Below are 8358 nucleotides of genomic sequence, written 5' to 3' on the forward strand. Positions count from 1 at the left end.
GTCGGGCTGTACAGAGCGTTGAAAATGAGCAATTCTAAGTAAATCGTGGTGCAATAATATAATAATAGCAATAATAATAATTTCCATCATGAACATCAAACTGCTGGATGTACTGTGAAAACAAATGGCATTGCATGCCTACAAGGAATGGCTGTTTTTGTGAACCCAGATTTGTCTTGGAAGGATATGTTCTGTTTTCATTATTGTATTTATTACCATCAAAGCAATAATAACTTATTTCTTCTGTGTTTAACCATCCAACACGAGAACTCTTAATGGGAAATATAAATATAAATTTATATGGGGAATATACATATTTTCCAAAGTCCAAAGTCTTCTAAATACAACAAATTTCCCTGCTCTATATGCCACTTATCCCCAGATAATACCCAAAGGGTAAAATCTGGCTCTGTCAGGAGTAGGCTCTTATCCCCTGACTTGATGCATGAAGTCTTTAGAAATTCTTTTTTTTTTTTTTTTTTTTTGTCTAAATTTTGCTTTTAAGGAGCCAGACTTTATTGTATATTTGAAATTGTGCTTGAGTAATAGTGCTCTGGGGTTTCTGAAGAGCTTTCAAGGTTTTTATTTGGACAAAGGCAGATTTTCCACTCATTTTTAGTTCAGTCCTTCCTTCTACTTTACCATTTTCAAATGAATGGAGTTTTGTTGTAGTTGTTTCTTAAGCCACTTAACACTAACATGATGGCTTGACCAATGAATCATTCAAGCACAAAAATACACCTAATTGCAGGCATGAACGAGTGTTCACATAACAGACCATTTAGCAAAGAACCAATATTGAATTTTATATTTAGGCACAAAAACACATCATTTGTTGACATTTTGGCATGGCGTGCAGTGTGTTCTTTAAAAAATCGGAAGAAACTTGGCAAGTGGAGGATAAAAGAAGTGGCAGACTTAAAAACTTCAAAAATTATAGCAGACAAACAGTATCTAAAAGTTATGTCCTTGAAAAACAGGAAAAAAAATGCAGTAAAGACCTGACACAGGGCCTGAGAGATTGATGTTGCTCTTCAGTTGATCCATATACTGTTCACCGAGGTCTCCTCAGAAATTGTTTCACTTGAAGGGTGGCTGTCAAGAAGCCGTTCTCAAAGAAGAGACAGAAAGGGTGAAGCTGAGGTTTGTCAAATTACACAAGAACTGGACTGAAAATCAGTAGCAATAGGTCTGATGGAGTGATGAATCCAAATTGTTGTCAGTATGCAGGGAGGAGGTCAGGAGTGTCTACAGCCATCTGTAAAACACAATGGAGGCTCTGCTATGGTTTGGGGCTGGATATCAGCCAGTGGTGTTGGAGATCTTACATCTTATCACAATTGCTTTAACATTAGAATTATGAATGCAGAAAAGTAAAGCCAGATTTTGATCTACCATGCAGTGCCATCTGGAAAGCATCTGATCAGGGATGGCATCACTTTTCAGCATGACAGTGAGCCCAAACACACTGCCAGTAAAAGCATACCTGGAAGGAGAGGCCAGACCTCAACATTATAAAAGCAGTGTGGGATCATCTTGAACTCAAAGCATGTTTTTTTTTTTTTTCTAATTTAAGTGGTTTCACACAACTATGTTTAGTAAGTCATATGAAACATCTTAATTTTGACTTTATCTGTTATTTCAGTTAAATACTGTAAATATTCAATGCCTTTATATTAACTCAGTTTAAAAATTTAGAGTACAGCAGTCAATTTCTTTGGAGTTACTCAACACAGTTGGGTGGAAACACTTGAAATAACCTTTTTAATTTTACTGAAATTATACAAATAACTCAGTTTTTTGCTTTATATCCTGTATTTCCATGTACTGTACGGTTAGCAGTGTTTCCATGAATTCCTGCACCTATTTTCCCATCTTCCCAATGAAAGGGGTGGCTCAAGACTTTCGCAAAGTACTGTGTATAAACACATTTAGATCAAATGTATATATGTATTTTTATCATAAATATACAAGATGTTTAAACTTATTTTGTCCTCATAATCTGATAAATATCCCGTTACTCAGGAACCAAATCCCCCAGAGTTTAAAAAAAAAAAAAATAATAAAAAAGATCCAAACACTGTCACACATTCACAGATCAGCAGGTGGCAGCAGATACATTCTTTTTGAGATGGGATAAAGGACTACAAAGTTTCCTTCACGTCCGTTTGTAACTTCAGCATCCTCTGGAGGTGTGTTCTCTTTGCTCTTATTTGAAGACCACTTTGGGAGAATACAGTTTGTTCATCCTTATATGTTAAAAAAAACCCCTATCATTATACAGCCTTAGAACTGTCAAACTAGTTCTTCTATATTAAATCTCTGTGTGCGAGGTACAGCCCATTTTAACGGGCACAGAGACAGTTGTTAAAGAAATACAAAATTTGTTCAATTCCAGGTCCATATGGGATTGTATCAAACTTTGCTATCCTAAATGTTAATTGTAAGAGAGTTAAAGTTGTTCTGCTTAACACACACACACACCTGCCTTTTATATCTTAGTAAGGGCATCTAATTGACATAATGCTGTCCCTAGCCGCTTACCCTAACCCTAACCATCAAAAATAAATGCCTAACCCTTGCCTTTAGCCTAAAGTGAACCGTAACTTAACCATAAACCTGGCACTAAAACCACATTTTGAGCCTCAAAAATGCCTTCAAACTTGTGGGGCCCAGAATTTGGGCCTCATAAGGAACTGTTGGTCCCCACAAGTACTGTAACAGTCGAATTTTTGGTCCTTGCAAAGACGTATAAGTGCAAACACACACACACACACACAAACTATATATATTACACTATATATACTATATATTATACTCTATATTAAAAACCTTTTCTATCCTGAGTTGACTGGTCTTTTCTAAGTTTAAAATCTCTCCCATCCACAGGGCACAAGGGGCCACTGAACGATTTGTTGAATATAAAAATGATGTGAATGATGTGGCCTTCATAGGTTCTAGAAAACAGAGTACAAAATTAACTCTGGTCAGTTTAATGTAGCTCATAAGTTTGTATCTCTGAAGCACAAAGTTCTTTTCACAAGTGATAATGAAATTATACGCAGATTTTGCAGAGGCAGTGTAAAGTGCAAAGTTGACCTATGAGTGTGCCATGTTTGAAACAAAGTTCCACTCAGGACCTTCATCTCATGCCAATTTTATGGCATGAGATGAAGGTCACAGTGATAATTTAAAAAAAACAAAACTGGTGTATTTGTGGAAACGCTGATGTGTCTGGTGTTTCCTTTTGGTTGTTGGATGGATGTTTCAGTATCTGCTATGCTACAGGAGATCAAGAAAGGAAGAATTGAAACATGCTTTGTTTCAGTTCAGAGAATTCCACCAGTTGACTTAAAAGTGATACTCAGACGCTTTTAAGTGATTTTACTTAGCAGTAACTGCAGACCATTGGGAGCGGAGCAGGCACTCACCTGTTATTGGTGTGTACTTGAGGCTATTTTTATGTAAGGTAGCGTAATAATCCCAATCATCAAGTGAGTATTGGGCTTCGGCAGATTTTTTTTTTTTCTGTCGACAGTCTGTTTAATCAGCTGACCTTTGCTGCTGCTCTCTCTTAAGCCACATAATTCAGTATATTAACATAAGTTACATAAGATATCATTATGTCATGCCTGCTTTCCAATCCCGAGCCCAAGTTTAAAGAAAAAAAGAAAAAGGGTGTTATGTTCTCTCTTATAACTTAACTGGTAAGGTTAAGTTGGTAACTGGTAACAACACCTTTTTGTTGAAAGTAACTTACTTTATTTAACATGTTTTGGAAGGGCACAGGCATATCAATGCGCACATACACCACACTTGGTGTTCTCTACTTTATAACAGAAAGTAGTACCACTAAACAATATATAGCTTTTACTAAATACATAACAAAGGGAAACTAAAGAGGGTCATAAATTCAAATTGAATCGGCTGTGCAAAAAATATATATACATTTTTCTTTTTAGTCCTGCACTTTGTAGATGTTCTCTGTGCACTTTTCTCACAGCTGGCTCAAAGAAAGGAAAGTTATTTATTTCCATAGTATTTGGCACATGGCTCCACATACTCTCACCATTACAAGTTAAAAATGTTGCTTTCTAACAACTTCTATCAGCTTCTCTAACTTCTCACCCAAGAGAAGCAAATTTGTGAAGCAACAACAACTAAGATTGAGCTCTACTGTAGTTCCTTAATCATCCCACTGGTCTGCCTGAGCAGTTACAAACACAAATACGCACACACACACACACAGAGCTTGAATCGGGTTGTGGTTTGACAGGAAGTGGTGACAGATGGATTTAAACTGTATTTAATGTGCAGACTGTGTGCACAGATTATGTGTCAGAGATGGTCTGGCTACATGTCAGACAAACATGTCTGCAGTTTTGAGTAAAACCTGACTGAACTTTGAATGTTCTTCTAATGACAAATCACAATAAATATGATTTCCTGGAAAAAGGTGTCCAGAATAATTTACTTTAAAACACCGGCCTCTTCCATAAACCCAGTTTTCACCAAACCTGGCAACATGATGTCACTACGCCTTGCGTCGGAGCAGTGTTGATGGTTACATTTGGTCGTCTCATCATAACACCTCAGCAGCCAGTACAGCGCCATTTTGCCGCCTTACTGTCGCCCCCACCATTGTCATGGAGACCATGTAAGTTATAGCATTGCTTGTGTGTATGTGTGTGTGTTTGTACTCTACCCAAAGCACAATAGACAGACTGACATAGAGTCTGATAGGGGTTGTGACCCTTCACAGCAGGATGCTCAAACTGTGGCTCCTGGTTTCTCCTGTCTCCTGGTCAAGGTTTGTGTGTATATGTGTTCATGCATTTGTGTGTATGCGTGTGTGTCTGTACTTTCCATTAAAGTTAGAATGTTTTTTCCTTTGTTAGTTTTGCTTTGTCAGGGTTGTTATACAGGTGCTTTTCTACTATGTATTTATCAAATGCAGGATTGCACAGACAGATTCAAAAACAAAACAAGCAAGCATGTCGTGTTTCAAACAACGCAGATGAATAAATCACTAGGCTGCGACGCAAGAACCATTTGTACTGTTGATGTTTTTGCTCGAGTTAATAGGTGAAACAAAAGTATGGAGACATACACACAGCAAAAGTGAAGCAAGCGATATGACATCTTGCTGCTTGAAAACCAAATTATTAATGTAAAACACACAAATACACACACACACACACACAGATAATATAATGCTTACCGTAAACACTGCTTGCACCTCTCATGCTGTACATATAATTAGTGTTTATGTTCCCCTGTAATATGTGAAAAGCTTGCATCCACATATTCGTTTATGAAGGCTTAACTATTTAGTGCCTGTGTCAAGTGCATGTGTAAGTCCACGCATTACATGCATTCCCGTGTGTGTGTGTGTGTGTGTGTGTGTGTGTGTGTGTGTGTGTGTGTGTGTGTGCACTTTTAAGGTTGACCCATCCATGATGTCCCAGTGGACTTGTCACAGTGTCTGTCACCACCCAGTCACCGTGGCGCCCAACTTGGCCGAGACCCGACGGCGGCAAGGAGCACCTTGTCACCCTGGTAACACGTCTGGGATGTAACCCCCCCACCCCAACTCCCCCAAGAAATGCAGGGAGACACACATACACATGCACACACACACATACGCACACACCCATGCAAAAATGCATAGACACTCTCTCGCTCTCTCTCTCTCTCTCTCTCTCTCTCTCTCTCACACACACACACACACACACAGAAAGCCACACACTCTCTGAGTGTAGGACATATTTCATGTTAGAAGTAACTGTAACAATCAATGTTGACTGATGTGGCTGAAAACACTGAGAAACAGATTCTAGGTTTCTTTTTTGCACAAAGCCACCAAACATAATGTTAGTACTATCTCATTGTGATGTGGCTATTGGTTTTAAACAGCTTGTGATATTTCAAAACAGTTTTGAATCTCCACTAACATTCATTTACCAAGTTCCACACCACAGACACTGTAATACATTTGTGGAGCTGTAGATTGCTCTGATATATCCAGCTCTGTCTATGCAGCCAACCCTGCACAGCTACTGTATGTTCAATTAACAGAAGGTTTTCCATTGATGTTGTATAAAAAAATTAAAAAAAGCAACCTTAAAACGATTTGCACTTTCTCTACTACCTTTTTTTGTCTAGTGTGTCCCAAGCTGAAGAGACAATCCCAAAAAATGATCATTAACATTCACAAGTGCTTTTTTGTTGTTGTTGTTGTTGTTTCTTTTTTAAACACACTTGTAAAATCGAAGGGATCTCTGGCCACGACATTAATGAACACCACTGCCACAATGCTATGCATGGATGAGCTTATCTAGCCTTATGTTAAAGAAGTAGCAAATTATTATTATTGTGTCATAGTCAGCCACTGGGTGCTTTATCCAAGTTTTGCTTTAGGACACTGAAAACAGTGATAACATGTCACCTAACCTTATTTGTTCCTTTGTGGTTGCTACCAGAGATGCAGTGTATAAAAAGAAATACCAAACACATGTGAGTGAACAGTATACAAATGCTGTTGGAGGTCTGCAAAAACTTTTATGGATGTGGTGACTCTTATTTCTGCTGGGAAAACTTTTACATTTTGGTATAACTGACATAAAGTCAAGGTGACCACAACTGCTGTTCTATAAAGAGAAACTCACACATATCCACATTTCACACGTAGAGGGGTAAAAGTTTAATCATAAAAGAGTATCACTAACTGATATATCTTACTTTCACTTTTGGCAAACAATATCAAAATAGCCTATAAGTCAAGTTTAGCTTATGCTCGTGCACAGGGAAACAAACAATATCATAAAGATTTTTTATGATATTGCCAAAAGGTTAGCGGACAAGACTGCGCAGTGCATTATGAGCCAATAAATATTATTTCCTGGAAAAAGGTGGCCAGAATAATTTACAGTGACATAAAAACATGAACCAAGAAAGAAGACGGGATTTGAGAACTGCAGCAATTTGCTTTTATGGACAGTATTTGGGTTATTAAAACATATCCACTTGAAAATCTGCTGTCAGAAAACTTATAAAACCCTTTACAGAAAAACTGCTTTTGTTTAGTCATCACTCATAACCTCTCTCTCTGCAGGCAAAGTGAAACAGCAGCGGGGGAGAATTCCCCTGTTGCTGGCGGTGATGCTGCGGAGCAGCCGAGACAACACACCAATCACGGAGAGACAATGACTGATCCTCCTGGCTGCCTTACAGAACATCAGTCAAACAGAGCTTTGTTAGCGCTGCATTCCTCTGTATTGTCCTCTTTGCACTCCGTTAATGAAACATTGTTAATTAGATTTGTGTCAAAAAATGAAAATATATGTTGCTACTGTAATCTCTGCATTTGCTTTGTAGTGATAGCATCCCGTTATTGTGTTTGCCTCAAGTGTGGCACAACTAAACGGTGGTTTTCCTTCCTTTCAGCGGCTGCAGTCAACTCTGATGGTTCTGTCACATTATTGCAGTGTTTTAATTAAGCAGAAGGAGACATGCAGAAAGACAGGCGGACAATGACTGATCCCCAGGCTGCCTTATACGACGTTGTTCAGACAGAGCTTTGTTGGCGCTCCATGCCTTTGCATTGTCTGCCTGTCTGCAATTGTTTGAGTCAAATGATGCCAATTATGTCTCTGTCATTTAGACAAATAATATTGTTGGCTTCATGATTTATTTTTCTGCTTTTACCAACTGATTATTGTCCTACTTGGATTGCTTGGTGTAATCTACTGCTGCTACAATTTTGTCCCCACAGTTTAGCCTGAAACTGTTGATTTTTACATAAAGGGAGGGTCTGCCTTAAACTTTACCGTTGGAGTGGAAAAAAAGTGAAACATAAAATGCAGGCAAAATACTACAGGACATGACTTTGCTCACTTAAATAAGTGCTAGGTGTCCATTCGATTTACTGGTGCCTGAACTTGTTCAGTGCTATTTGCCATATTTTTACTTTTAGGGCTCGTTTCTGGTTGAAGGTTCAGTAAGTATACACATGTTTACTTGCAGTATTTCAGCACCTGCCTGTGTCAGGAGTTCACTTTCAGCCTTTTGTATGGAGAGATTCAGATTGTTTCACTCCATGACTTTACACTGATGCACAAAAATGTACACTCGCAAGCTCCAGGAAAACTTTTACTCTTGTTAAAAAAACAAAGCTGTCCTGAGAGAAGAGAGCTCGGACAGGAACAAAATCTTTTTATGTTGTTTCTGTTTGTTCGCACTCTTTCTGGGACAACAGTGACTGTGTGAGTTCATGTGTGCGTGTCCTGGCCTCTCTAGTCTGTAAAGTGGCAGGGACGTTTGAGGTGGCTGAGATGGGAATGTCAGCATAAGATCAGC

This window comes from Oreochromis aureus, linkage group 12 (genome assembly GCF_013358895.1).
Source record: "Oreochromis aureus strain Israel breed Guangdong linkage group 12, ZZ_aureus, whole genome shotgun sequence".
In the NCBI taxonomy this organism is placed as follows: Eukaryota; Metazoa; Chordata; class Actinopteri; order Cichliformes; family Cichlidae; genus Oreochromis; species Oreochromis aureus.